Source organism: Pagrus pagrus (genome assembly GCF_965226575.1).
Source record: "Pagrus pagrus genome assembly, chromosome: 10".
In the NCBI taxonomy this organism is placed as follows: Eukaryota; Metazoa; Chordata; class Actinopteri; order Spariformes; family Sparidae; genus Pagrus; species Pagrus pagrus.
In genome coordinates this window covers 6266654-6281378 of record NC_140194.1, presented here as the reverse complement: position 1 = coordinate 6281378, position 14725 = coordinate 6266654, and the positions used below count along the sequence as shown (strand labels likewise).

At 42.0% G+C, this 14725-nt stretch overlaps 1 long non-coding RNA gene across 2 annotated transcripts; it reads left to right on the top strand.

Moving 5' to 3' along the window:
• Positions 1-1300: 1300 nt before the first annotated feature.
• LOC311263360 lies at positions 1301-12084 on the top strand. 2 transcript variants are annotated; one of them, XR_014623341.1, is made up of 4 exons: positions 1301-1453; positions 2879-3084; positions 4897-5207; positions 11638-12084. It is a non-coding gene; the product is annotated as an uncharacterized lncRNA (long non-coding RNA). The 2 variants fall into 2 exon arrangements; XR_014623342.1 differs by lacking the exons at positions 1301-1453; positions 2879-3084 and adding an exon at positions 3908-3999.
• The last annotated feature ends 2641 nt before the right edge of the window (positions 12085-14725 follow it).

The window sequence follows — 14725 nt, the reverse complement described above, 5'->3', positions numbered from 1 at the left end:
CTCTTGGCCGTGGCCCCTGAGCTCTCCAGCCATCACTTGCCACATACAAACGCCTCAGATCACAAAGATGTTTTATGCGTCAGGAGCTCTCACTCCAGCCTCCAGCCCGCGTTTACCCTGTTTAAAACATTGGGCGGGAAATCATTTTCTTGCATCCACTTGTCTGAACTTACAATAGCCTACTGTAAGGCTTTGACGAGGAGATGGTAACTTCCAGAGAGAACATCAAATTTTAACGCATAAGTGAGTCATCCCACAAAACCGAAACCGGCTATCTATTTTGTCATGTACCTCACGCCCTTGATGAAAGTGTGCTTGGGATATCACTAATACATTTTAAAAAATCCCATACATTTTACTATTCCCAGAAACATTTTGCTGGTAATATTTTGTTTTCTTTAAATATATTCATAAATATTTTTCAGCATACATTAGCACATTTTGGCAGCCTATGATCACCAGATTTGCTGAATGCTGGAGCAATATTAGGCCTTGCTAATAAATTTAAACCAGGAGATATGTTGAATTGATTTCAAGAGAAAATGTCAGTGGAGCTCAATAACTTGGCAGAAGAACTACAGACGTATTTAAAGTGGAGCTAGATTCTTATGAAGGCTGTAAAACCTCTCACAGATGATTAGAAAGCCCTATGAGGCTCTAGTGAAACCATTTGTTTGAGTTTTTTCAACTGGAAATAGCAGCCTAGTTCATAATCTTGTTATTCTACTCTGTTTAAAATAAACGCTAAATATATATGATTATATTGAAGGTTAAATTAATACTGCTACTCTATATACTGGTGAACATAATGTGAAATTATCTAAATGGACCCTGAGGTGACATTTTGTCAAATGCTGTTTCCAAGGTCAGGGACAAACTTTTTTTTTTTTTTTTTAAGTGCTCTGAAACAAATTGAAACTTATTTATCTACAATTTTTATTAAAAAAAAAAAAAAATGGGGGGAAAAATCTATTTATATGATCAAAAATCTCCAGCAAAGCTTTGAAATGGACCTTTAAGTAAGATCGTTTTGAAAATAAGATCTGCTTTGTTCAGTATTTGGTCTTTTTTAAAATATATTATAGAGGTAGAAGCCTAGTGGTGAGGAAATCAATAAAAAGCATAAGATTTTATATTTTTTTTAGGAGTGAGAGGTCTTGTTGAACTCGGACGGTCTTTGGAAGCAGCGGACTCTGTGATTGGTCAACACGCCGCCCTGGTCCTGGCATGACGTCAGTGCGGGGAGCGAGTAGAGGAAGCGCGCAGGCTGGAGGAGATGCAGAAGCTGGAGGAGCGAGGATGAGACTGGACTCACCTGAGAGCAGCAGCGGCGGCGGCGGGGCTGACTCCCCACAAGGGCCCGGCGTGAAGGCGGAACAAATCATCTGGAAAATTCTTTACGAGCTGAAGTTGAGGACATTTCCCTCCACGAGCCGCTTTGCTCCCGAAACAGGTAAGAAACGCAGGCTTGATTTTGCACGTACATCGTTTTTTTATATTTCCACCAGCTTTGAATCTGCTCTCGTGCCATCTCCATGGAGAATGAAGGCACACGCGAGATGCATTTACGTGTTTTTAGTTTATTTTTCTGCGTGTTTTAACCCTCAGAAAACGCCCTTGCGTTTCATTTAAAATGAGAGAAAGAGAAGAACAGACAAAAAAAACCCAACCTTGTTCTTTAAAGTGCCAGAAAATAACCACACGCTCCTTTCTCGCCTTACAAATTGCTTCCTGTAATAGCTCGTGCGGATAATCCTTGCGTGTGAAATAGTCTAGTTTTAGAAGAAGTAGGCCAATCGCAACTCTCATTAAAAGTAGGGACCCGTGCCCCCCCTCCCCACCTCCCTACCTCCCAGGAGCACTAAAGAGCCACGAGCAAATTAAATCTGCTTCATAAACAAGCTACATTAACACTTCTTGTATTATTATATTTATTTAAAAAGAGTGAGTTGTAGAAATTTCGGAGCGTCATTGAACCTGCTGCTGCGTCTGTCAGGTTCACGGTCATGCTCTCAGACACGTCCTGTATAGTTTCCTGATCATCCAAGAGGCAGAAACACACTCTTACTTAGCATTACACGTGTGTAAATAGAGACGTTTAAGTTTTTAAATCATTAATATGTGGGATTTTTACAACAATGTGTCAGTCATGAGAGTTCAGATGTGACAAGTTGTGTGAAATGAATGAAAAATACCTCGGGTTTGCTCTGCAGGAAACAGGCCTGTCCGACACACTCACTGTATCGGTGTGTTTTATAGAATTACCTCTTTCAGTGTGCATGCGTGTCCCTGAACGCAACTTAACACGTGAAATGTGTGAAACGTTTATTTATTCAATGATTATAATTTTTTTTTTAAGTCTCTCAGGAGTTGGTACGAATGAACATTTACTGCTTTGCAAATTATGTAATATTGAATCCGATTTTTTTTGCAGAAATATAATACAAGAGATGCTTCATATTATTATTATTATTATTATTATTGTTATTATTATTATTTACCCCACGTATACATGCAAAATAATATATTTGTTTTTTAGTTCTCAAGAAAATCTACTGAAATCGCTTGATATTTTTGAACAAGTCTTGTTAAATTAAAAACACACGATATTAAAAGAAATGTGCACAAATTACAAAATACAATTATGTCACTGTGACTAGGCCTTCAACCAGACACTTGAACGTATCACGACAGGGACATTTAACGGATTGGGCTCCTTTAACCAATAAAATGTGTTTCACCTTAAATGTTTAAACTCATGTTACTATCATGGGCTGTAGTTATTATTTATTCTAGTCAGTCTTAGTTATTTATATATAATTAGAAGAAAAGTGTAATAATCTCACAGGCCTGCTAACACATCTTCACCTCCTCCTAGATGAGGCCAGCAGCAGCTGCAGCCTGACAGTGTGTGAGAGCAGGAGGTGTGTTTCTGTCTTTGGTTATCTAGCTGTATGAGTGTTAAATACCTGTCATAAAGCTAGATAACCGAAAGTAGAAATCACTTCCTTTGACGCTGTGTTCATCCCCCTGAAAACTGAGAGGAGAGGAGACGGATTTTTTTTTGGCTTTCAGCTCAAAAAGGTAAGAAAAAACAGCTTTTTTTTAATAATATTAGAACACAGATAATCCAAACTGCTTGTAGTTTAACACGTGGTGTAAAATTCAAATAGCCTAGAATAAAAAGTGAGTTATTTCCTAGAAGCATGCAGCAGATTTATATGAGTTTGCAGAGCTTTTTCTTTGCTGGAAAATGTTTATTAGCCACATATCAGCCTGAGATAACAGAGAGACATTAGAAAAACAAAAAAAATGGCTTCCACACAATATGTTTCTTTTAATCCAGTGGAGGAAAGTGTTTCAAAGTTCACCCAGCTTCTATGTTTGATATCAATTCTGTTTTATTTCTCATCTCACATCAGTTTATTTTGAGGATTCAGTATATGATTTGTATGAATTGACAGAGGGCCTGCAGTCGATAACTGGCCCTGTTTAGGGTGGTTACAAGGGTTGTGGTGCATTCAGGGTCCCCGCAACGTGGTGCTGAATGTTAAATAGTAGCCTCAGCTCAAACTTTCTCTGTTTTTCGAGGGCTCCCAAATGAATATGCTACAGATTTGAGATTTAGTAACTTCATCTGAGAAGGAATTGGTTTTAATTGTGTGAAAAAAAATCAAATAATGTTAACAGGGAGGCAGCATGAGGTCACAATTGGTCTTCTTATACAGCAGACATTTTGACTCGTCACAGTAGGAGAAGTGCACCGGTGAGCCAGCATGCACAGTACCAGAGCCCTGAAACTGCGGCAGCTAAATGGATTTCAGCCATCTTTGATTTGATTATTTACACCTGTGCTTTCGCTACTGTGAAAAGTGAAAGTGAGGCCTCGTGCTCACCTGTAGTAAGTGAAGCGAAGCCTAAATCCCTCCAGGATTTCTCTCAAGGATCCCAGGAGGTAGCTGCTTTGGGACACACCGGTGTGTTGCCATGTCATCCTGAGTCAGTGTTTAATTTTTTTTTAACCAAAGCAGATCCTCCGGATTTATCTTTTGCGAGTATTTTCCAATTAATTTCAAAATAAATTACACCACATTTTGGATTCAACCTCTGAGAATCTGTTTATACAAGAGAGAAAGGGAAGGCTAATGCTTTGTCCGGGTCACTAATGTCTCCAGGACTGCTTGTAGTGCAGTTGAGTGGTGTAGCAGCCTACACACACACACAGGGTTAAAAAAGACACTTGGCGTCTGTATTTAAAGCTGTAGAGAATCTCGGGACCTTTGGGAGACATTGTGTCTCGCCTCAAAGAGAAGGCCAGGGCCATCCTGTAGACAGGAGCTGAACTTTTCAACTTGGTACTTCAGCGCTGCGCGGTGCATACGCTCGGCCCGGAGAATGCCACTAAAGCCTAAAGAGCACCAAAGTGAGATGAGTTTTCATTCACTCCGTTAACTACCTATTGCAGAAGAGCTCGCTGTCAAACCGGGCTAATTGCTTCGTTTCACAGCGAGATATTGGATATGTGAAAAGGCCGCCGTCCAAGTCTTTTTCCCTGAGCTTTGCCTGGTAGCTTGTCGACATGGCGGCCGCTTTAATGAATGGGAGTAAAAAACGCTTGAGACTTTATTTACGGGACGGTCGGAGGCATTCTTGTTTCATCCTGTGTGCGCGTACGATGCAAATGATTCTTTTTGTGCTTTTATTGTAGCAGAAACACACACTCGAGGGCGACAGATTTAAAAGTTTTGGTTACTTTGTGAAGGTCTAAACAGAAGCTGAATCAATTTTTAATTAAAACCTGTAATCAAAAGGCTTTGTTTAGCTGTACTGATGGCTGAAATGTGCTTTTCCTGTTTTATTCCTCTGTTTTCTCTCTTCCATCTGCTCTTGTTACAGGCCTTTCCGATTAACAGCGTTGAATGATCGGGGGGGATTCCTCAAAAGAGGGCAGAACCATAATTAAAAGAAAACGAGGAGAGAAAAACGGTCAGTCCGGAATTGCCACCTCCTCCCCCCCTCCCCCACTCATCACCCTTTTTTACCCAAGAGCCTCTAATGCCATCTGCACTGCCAACGGGGGGACGCTTTCGCCCGTGCCAGGAGGCGGACAAAGACCCTGCCGGATCCTTGGGAGTATGGGCGCGCTCGGAGGAGCCATCTTGGGAGATGTTGCTGCGACACCTAAAATGGCTGGGCTGGCATATGAGGTGAGCTGCATCATGGTTTTTCTGTTGGGTACCAGTGATGATGGTGGGCAGGAGGTGGGGGAGTGTGAGTGTGTGTGTGTGTGTGTGTGTGTGTGTGTGTGTGTGTGTGTGTGTGTGTGTGTGTGTGTGTGTGATGGGGGATGGGGGCAGGAGGAAGGACGAGGGAAAGAAGAAGAGTTACCCATTTCCTCCCCAGTCACACATGGCCTCCCCCCTTTTCTCTTCTATCTTCTGCTCCTGCTAATTAGCAGTTAAGGGGTGATGCGAAGGTGGGGGGCGGGTGGGTGAGGAAGGGTGGTGGTGGTGGTTGTGGGGGTAGCAAACAAAATTAATGAGCTGGCACTGGTTGAAGGAAACCTGCCATCCTCTCTTGTCATGGTGCTTCTTTACTCCCTGATGCACACCAGGCTGTGTGTGTACGGCGCGTTTCCACCCGACGAACCTCGTAGATTAATTCATGCAAACCTGCTTCTGTTATGAAATCCACATTATGATATTTAGCGCAGGATCTTAATGTGTCGAACACCCTCCGGTGAATTTTTGCCGAGGAAGGGGGGGGGCAATAATCTCCTGTTTGGGAGATCACATTAGTGTTTTTAACAGTGGAACCATTACAATTTTTCCATTTAATTCACGATTTGAAGAAGGATATTTTGGCTTACGAAGCGGCCTTTTATATGAAATATCTTTCTTTTAAAATCAATTATATTATGCAATCATCAGAACGTTTGGATTGTTTCCAATGGTGTTTTTAAAAACCCCTTCAAAAGACTGCTCACATGTTGGATCTCGTCTCTTTTTTTAAGCATTTATTCCCGAACATTAGATATTAACTCAATTTATAACATGGAGGAACTTTATTTGACGCCCACACTCAGACATCACTCATGTATGTATGTCACATTCTTCCAAAATCTGACTGTGGGAGGAGCGACCGCCAAATATCACAGCTCCAAGTCTTTACCACGGATCGAACAAACGCTCCTTATCATGGCGTAGAGCTGCTCTGTACCCCCTGTGGCTCTGGCAGCAACCTGAAGCAAAAAAAAAAAAGAGAGAGAGAGAGACACGTGAGCATGTGTGTCCAGGGCCAACATGTGCAGCTGCAGTGCTTGTGTGTTAATGAACAGTGCCGTGCGTTTTCACATTATCATTCAGCTCCGCTCTCTCTCCCTCTCTCTACCCCTCAATAGCTGTTTAGTCCACCACCGCCCCCCCCTCCCCAAACCTCCTCCGCCCTCCGTACAGGCCCTGCTTTCCCACCATTGTGGGAGCTGGTGCTGCGGCGGGCCTGGGCTGGGGGGCAGGGTGGGAAAGACCCTCCAGACTAGACATGAGCAGATGCCTGAGACATTAGACTGTCGTGCGGATCACCGGGGTCGGGCGAGCCGCTGAGTTTTAATGTGTGTGCGAGTGTATGTATGTTTAATATGTGTGTTTGATGGGGGGGGGGGTAGTAGTCCAGACCCTGGAGTGCCACCTGACTGTTCATTAGTCTATTCAGCCTCCTCTACATGTCTGAAAGGCATGTAGATGCAGTTTTTTTCCTGCTAAATGAGACAGATTTCACTGGCATTAGAGATGCATTCATACATGATATGCATATAGGTGCATACATCAGGCCTCCACCCTGCCACACAGTCGAACAGTTTGCCATCAGAGGTCTAATGCGATGATATTTTAACAACCGCAAAGATGCATTTTCATGTTTTTGACATTGAGAATCTGATTTTATTTAACGCAGGGCGCCTGTCATCAGCCGTGCACTCCTTTATCTCTGCTCAGTTAACCAGCGGGATGTGATTTGTCCTTCGTGCAAACACAATCTGCATATTTTGCATCGCTCTCAGGTGGCGAAAAAGACACACGTTCTGAAAATAACGTCGGCACGGCGTACCACCGAGAGTGACTCAGCTAAGGCGATGGGTGCGCCTAACAAGCTGAATGATGTAACCTGCGGATAATGATTATTAATGAGCCTCGTACTGTATGTGTGCCTCCACCAGATATGTAAGGCATGTGCAGCCCACGTGTCAAAAGATTATAACCTCTCTTTATTCACATAAAAGACTCAGAGCCGTCTTTATAATTGCATTTGTGCTGCTCATCTGTGATATACAGCGCGTTGCTCCGGGCAGACTTGACAGAAGAGAGAAAGCAACGGTGAAGGCGGGAAATTAATCTCGGAGATACTGTAGCTCGCTCCGTGCTACATCTCTGTTGCATATCTCCATGTTACGTTAGGGAAAACTGAGGAGCGGGAGGGGCGGGGATGGCAAAATTGTGGCTTTCTTGTGGAGTAAAACTAAAAGATTGGCTGATCAGGGAAGGGTTAACGACAGCGGAGACAAATGTGTATGTAAAGGAGGCGACGGAGGCAGGTGTAGCACATGGGCAGCCATGTTTGAGCCACCTCTGCATGTGCTGATGAAGTTAGCTTGTGTTAGCTCGTGCAGCAGTGCCATGCTAAAGCAATCTGCAGCAACGAGGAGCTGGGCATGGAGGGCTGGTGCATGTGTGTGTGTGTGTGTGTGTTTGAAAAGAGTAAAGGGGGGGTGCTAGTGTGCAACTTTATGCGATAGCTGCAGCAGTCGACAGAGACAGCGTGGTCAAAGAGAGGGGGTGACTCAAGCAAATCAAGAAAATGTACTCACGTATTCAGAAGAGCATTCACTTTTTCCGAGTATTTAGAGGATGTGAAAACGAGCGACGCGCACACAGAACAGTTCCTCGTCTAATGATAAGTGTCGACTAATTGCAACACGCGGGTTGAGGCAATGTGAAATAACGACAGGGAGTGAACAATTAAAATACGCTCTCAAGGTGAGCTCATCTTGGTTCGAATGTGTCTTACGAAGACTTTGGCGAAACTGCTTAGGAGTTTGGTTTTAATCTGCTCTGACACAAGGAGAGTTTTTCAATCAAGATCGCCTGAAAACCAGAGCGGCTGATCAGCGAGGTCACGGTGTCAGGAAGGATTTAGGACACGAGCGTCCCTGAGTAGACACACGATGGCAGAAGAACTTCAATATTCATTCTTCAATTCCTTCTTGAACATAACTTTTCAAAGAAATGACAAATGTATTTCCCCTCCGGAATATGGCAGAATATAAATGATTACCTTTTCGGTCTTCTTTCCTCTGTTATTCATTATTAACCATGTATTGCTTTTGCTTTGTGGGCTTTTCAGTGCTGGGAAATTATAACGTGTGACATGATGAAGTGACAGTAGCCGCCGCTCACTTCCAATTCTGCGCAGGTGAAGCAGCGTAGCCACAGCGGCGATAAAATGTTAATACCATATAGCTCCTGGGTTACCTCTCCGGATTCTCCTCGCTATGTGTGGACACTATTAATGTTTTAACGGCTCTGCTGTGATATATAAAGCCCAGCTCACGGGCCGCCCATAGTCTTGGACGAGGTCCAATGTGGGTCAAGCGAGGCTCATCTGGGTTTTTTTAATGCAACTTTGGCCGAGACTAATCTAGCACAAAGCCTGACATTAAGTATCTTAGAGGAAGATGGAGAGAAGTTCCTACATCCCAGGCTTTTCAGATTACGTCTGCTGGCCGTGGCGTCCCCTGAGTAGGGGTCCTGTGTGCTCCAATGAAAGTAGAAGAGAATTAGGTGACTGAGCCTTTAATACAGCGGCCCTTTGTAATCATATCAGGAGGAGATGAGGTTCTAGGGTGAGGAGAATTAGGGGGAATCCTTGGCGTGACCTCATTTATACATGTTTTTTACGTGACTGGTACAGTGCGTGAATTCGATACCAGAGCGAAGGGTGAAAAAGTGAAAAAATCCGGAGAATACTCTCATTTTCATGCCACTAAATGGACATGCGTCTCCTTCACTCTGTCAGAAATCGAGTCAAGTTCAAGTTCGTGGGTGCAGCCGCTCTGTCTGCACCCAGTCAGGGAGTTAAGACAAGTCTGCGGCCACCCTGGAGCACAAGAGGAGGAGGAGGAGGTGGTGGTGGTGGTGGGTGGATGGGGGGTACATAGCCTTTGACCTCTGTTAGGGTTGCTATGGGAAAGAGGCCGGGCCGGCTCAGTAATGTACGACTGAAAAGGCCGAACTGTCAGAGCTGTCCAGCAGACGTCAACCCCCCACCACACACACACACACACACACTAACTCGAACCCATTCACACATACTCACAGATGGCACGGGCCAGCTTGGGAATGTTAGCGGCGAGAGAACAGACACCGTTATAATTCATCCGGCCTTTAGAGTTACACATTACCAGTCTGCACCTCTTCCTCAGTGCAACGCCGCTATTGTGTTGGACCATTTTTCAGTCTCGTCCTACACATCTGAACAGCCATTGTGCGTTATAGTGTGTGTGCGCTGTGGGCTTATAGGACACTAAATATACCATTACTGTGGTGAAGGACTTCTTAGATTGCAAACAAAGAGCTTTGTCTGAATAAAATCAGACAGAAAAAAGGGCTTTCACAACTCAAACATCAAACTCTTTTCAACAACAAATCAGCGGAGATGAAGGACGTTTTACCAAAAAGTGGAGACGTTCCCAAGAAAGTTTTAACTGAAGTGTAAACTTAAACTTGTTGTCTGGTCTTAAAGTAAGAAAACACTCAGGAAACAGTCACAACGGAGCACAATTTAATCTGTAAGGTTAAACATTGTTCAATAAGTTATTACCCATATTACATCTCAGACACATCACTTAGAGTTAAGTAGCTTCAGGGAAAACATTTTTTTAATCATTAAACAAACTCTCTTTGTTTTCATGCCTGAAAAAACTGAATAAACAAACTAACCTTGAAGAACAACACACTTTCATACTGTTTTACTGTGTTCATATGTGGCGGACCCTGCCACCTGCCTAGCTTCAAACAGTGTCCTGGGGACCTTATTTTCCTCTGAGAACAGCTTGTTTTTTCAGTCATGGAAAAAATAAATATTTCTGAGTTTGTATTAGTAACTCATTAATGTTGAAAATATTAAAAATCTGAGTTTGAACTCGAAACGTAATCTAACCATTAGTAACATCATAGTGCAGATAATGTTGAAATGTAACTAGACGACTAATTTTAATAAGCAAAAAAACATAATATGGACTTTGTACTCAGTCTCAGTTACATCATATAACAAAGAAACTATTTCCTCTTTGGGAGAAAGTAGCAGATGGTAGAGATACTTGATGTATCTGTGCACGTAAAGATCTTTGACTTTTTCTCAAATTCAGCTTCACACGAGCTTCTACGCCAAAACGTGTGCAGCAGCAGATCGTCTTTCTTTCTCTGCACACGTTACACTGTAAAAAAATGTTATTTATTTTTTTAAAAGTACATTACTAGCCAACACCTCCAGTCTGAGATGTCCTGTCTGTGATCCATCAGTCTGGGTAAACAGCCTGTACAGATAAAATAATCTGTGACACCATATATTCCTGTCTGCTCGTTTTAAAACTGTCAGCGTTCGATGTTTTGAGTGACTGCATGTCAGAGAGGGCATGCAAATCCACTGATTGTAATACGTGCGTGTTTCCATGCTCCACCCCCCCCCCCTCCTCCTCTGTAAATGTGTGCAAGTGTGTCCTCATTTAAGGTTGCATTCATTCAGGGGAGGGGTCTCGGGAATAAAAGAGCGTGTATTTGCATACGCTGCATGCTGTCTGCAGGAGAGGGAGCAGTCAAAAAAAGATGTCAGAGGTGGACAAAGAGAACGAGGACAAATCCTTCATTGTGGGCTCGGTGTGAGAAAGGGCTCGTCTGAATTGGGGAGTGGGTGAAAATTGACAGAGAAAGAGTTCGGCCTGGTTCCCCGTGGGGATAAAAGCCTTAAGATCCCTCCATGCATACAGCCTGAAAATGGGAGAGAAGAACAACATGCAGAGCGCAGGGGCCTATTTTTTTAATTTTTTTTTACCAGGCATGAAAAGGAAGTTTGCTTTTTCTGAAACGCCGCGTTTGATTTTCGTACAAAACTTTAAAATCATGCACAACAACAAATTCAGTATTGTCCAAACAAAGATCGTAGGCCTGCAGAGTCATTATTGCTTTTTTATATACTTGGGCTTAAATTCATAACCTCCATAGACTCACTTTATATGACCGTACTTTATGTGTGGGGGGTTTGTTTACTCTTTTTATGTTGTTCCACCCTGTGGCCCTTTGTTTTGTTTATCTACTTTATTGCAAAGGTTTTATTAAATGCTTTGCTCTTTGCAAGCTTTTGAAAAGAATCTTTACATTAAAGCTTTTAATTATTATTATGAAAGTTTAATGTGTGCTTACTTTTATGCTACATCCATTATTAAAGAGAGAAAAAAAGGAATAAAGTGGGAAAACTCTTCACAATCTTCTGCTAAAAAATGTGAGATATCTTTTCTCTCCATGCAGAGGAGTTTATGGAGTTTGATTGTCATGCTAATGATTTCCTCTGTCGTTTTTTTCCCCTCAGGATTGGACGAGACCTGCAAAGCCCTTCTGCACTCTGTAGGAACCGTGGATCAAACTCAACGACACGTCGACGTCGGAGACGAGAACATAATGATTGTCAGTCATGGAAACACTGTTGAAGGACTGTAAAAAAGATCCTGTTGGCGTGAAATGTATAACACGAGATATGTCTGTGATCCGTGAAGATGCTGTATTAAAGAGGCGATTAGACAAATCTCTTGTTTACAAATGATAAAATAAAGAAGCCTTGAATGCTCCTTCTTACATCTCAATACATGATGTGCATTTTCATAGCAAATAAATGTTTTAATTAATTCAGTTATTAATTAATTTCTTCTCCTATGTCTAGTAATTAATAGGATATAAATATATCACCGGTAAAGTGTGTTAATTTAAGGTTTACTGCTGTTAATGACACTGAAATATGTTGAAATAAAGATAATTAAAATATCTCTGTGTTATAGTTTTGTTTTATTGATCGAACCACGTTAATTTTCATGTGGAATATTTTGTCTTTTATCTCAAAAGATTTAAGATAAATCTAAAATGTAAAGTGTGTTTAAGGGTGAAGCCTGCAGAAGATTTTCTTTTCTCTCTCTCTCTTTTTTTATAATTCACATGGTAATGTGTGTGTGTGTGTGTGTGTGTGTGTGTGTGTGTGTGTGAGGATCGTGTGTGACGGTGTGTTTGAGTGACCCCGCATTAAGTTTTAATTAGGAGGAGCAGACAGAGGGGGACGTGTGTTGAATCAGTGGGAGAGAAAAAGTTCATCAGCCACAAAACTCTGCGGACAAAACTGACCCTGCCCCGCTATTAAAATATATAATGAGCTTTTTTTTTGTTCATTCCCCTCATATTTTATTTATCAGGGAAATGTAAACGAATCTCTCCTTCTCTTTCTCTCTCTCTCTTTTATAAAAAAAAACATTTTGCAATTTTTTTTCGCTGCACTTTGAGAAAAATTAAATGCAGATATATATTTAAAAGAAGATAATATGGATAAAAAGATGTGCAGGCTTCACGTGTTGTTGACTTTAAATCCTAATGTAGTCCTATCACTGACCCACCAGGGCCCAGTTTGGACGATTAATCAGGTTTTGGAGGGATTACAGGCTGTCCCGGTGTCAGTCGGACCTCAATCAGTGTCCGACTGATCTGTGTCCGGAGTCAAACAACAGATGGACACGCGCAGGGTCAACAGGGGATTATTACTTCCGTCTGTGAAAACAAGAGAAACCCTTAAAAGTGTCCATTAGTCACATCTGAGGGCAGAATTTAGTCGTTTCCTCTCTCTCTGACAGCGAAAAATGTTTTTACAGGCAGCGCGTTTACGCAGAAAAATGTGACACGTGAACGCACCTTTTTTTTTCAGTTTTAATTTGTTACATTTTTTAATTTAGCCTGTTTTATTTTAACGAATTCATATGTTTTTATTTATAAGACAACGAAACACTAATATGATGCACGGCTAGCATTTAACAGGCTAATTAAAACTTTGAGTTTAAACTACATTATGCAAACATTTAGGGTATTTTATTTTGAAATCAACGCTGAAACGTTTTCTTAAAATTTACAGCAACCTGTTTTTTTTGTTTTGTTTTTTGCATTTGAAATTAATAAAGTTTTGCATTGTCCTCATGAGAAACTTTATTGAGACCAGGTCAAGGAAAAGTGTCACAGCAGCAGAAATTCAAGAGCAGTTGCATGACGAAAAGTAAAAAACTGGAACATTATACACATTATTAGCGTCTGCTGTTTACTAAATGGAGCATCTAGAAAACAAAAATAAAAGTTGGCCACTGAATACAACATATACCAAACATACGTTACAATAAAGAGACAAAAATAGCAAGAAATAAATCAAATAGGTCACTAAAGTGTGAATGGTGCATAAAACAATATTTTTCTCCTCTCTTTAAATCTAAAATCACACTCATGCAGCGGTGGAGATCACAGTCATGGAGGCCCCCGTGCAGGAGTCAGCATGTTTTCAATCCATCCAAACTCTACAGCGGCTGATTTCGGTGATTAGTTCCCCTCTCTGGATGAATGGAAACCAATTAGTGAAATCAGCCTCTGTAGAGTCTTGGCTGGAACGAAAGCCCCAAATGTTCAAAATGATTTTGCAAAAAAAAAAAAACTGTTACACTGGCTTGATTCTCATCATTAAAACCAAAAAAAATATTCTGTTGACTTTATATCACACATTCTGCAAATGTGTGTTTTCGGTCTCTTTCTGCAGGAAGGATCATGACGGCTTCAGCATCCTGAGGTAGTTGCTGCTTGAATCGGCTACTCAGGTTAAATATTGCTTTTTGATGAGTGTCTTATGAGGCGGGGGCAGCTGGTTAGGGACCTGTTGGTGAAGTCCCTACAGGTCAGGAGGGGTCAGGGGGTCACGATGTGGACAGTCCCCCGGAGGACAATAAACAGGCAGGAGGAGATGCTGAGGTCAGGAGCCGGCTGAGCCACAGCCAAAGGTCAAGGGCCGCTAATTAAGTGGCTATTTCCTGCTATTCCCCCGTGACCAGTGGACTCAGAGAGAGACAGGAAGATGCACGAAGAAGTCTATTCACAGGAGGGTTAATAAAACTAGTTACTACACAAAATTAGTGACTGGAACAACAGATTGTTTAAACAGCACGTTCACCTCACTGGAGGAAATAAAGATACCACTTTCAAAAAAAACGGTTTCACACTGACTTGAAGAGGACAGTTTCTCACATCTAGAAAGAATAATGCCACGTTTCTTTTCTTGTAATATTGTTGAACATTTTCTTTTACATTAATCAGACTTTGAAACATCATTTCAATTATCGAATGCAATCTCCACTTCAGAAGCGACAAGAAAAGAGAGACACAGAGGCAGGACCTCGGAGCTCAAGTCGAGGAATCCAAACATTTTGGAGGGAAAGTCTGCAGAAAGCTGTTTATGCCTTCGCAGCCTCTGAATGAGCCGATGTGTACATGATCCTTTAGCATAAGAATGGAGATGGGGCCTGTGAACTATTCTGACACTGACCTTCCTCCCAGGATGTGAATAGTATCACTCGAGGGCTGCCCGGCAGCCTTTTCAGCCAGACCTGAGC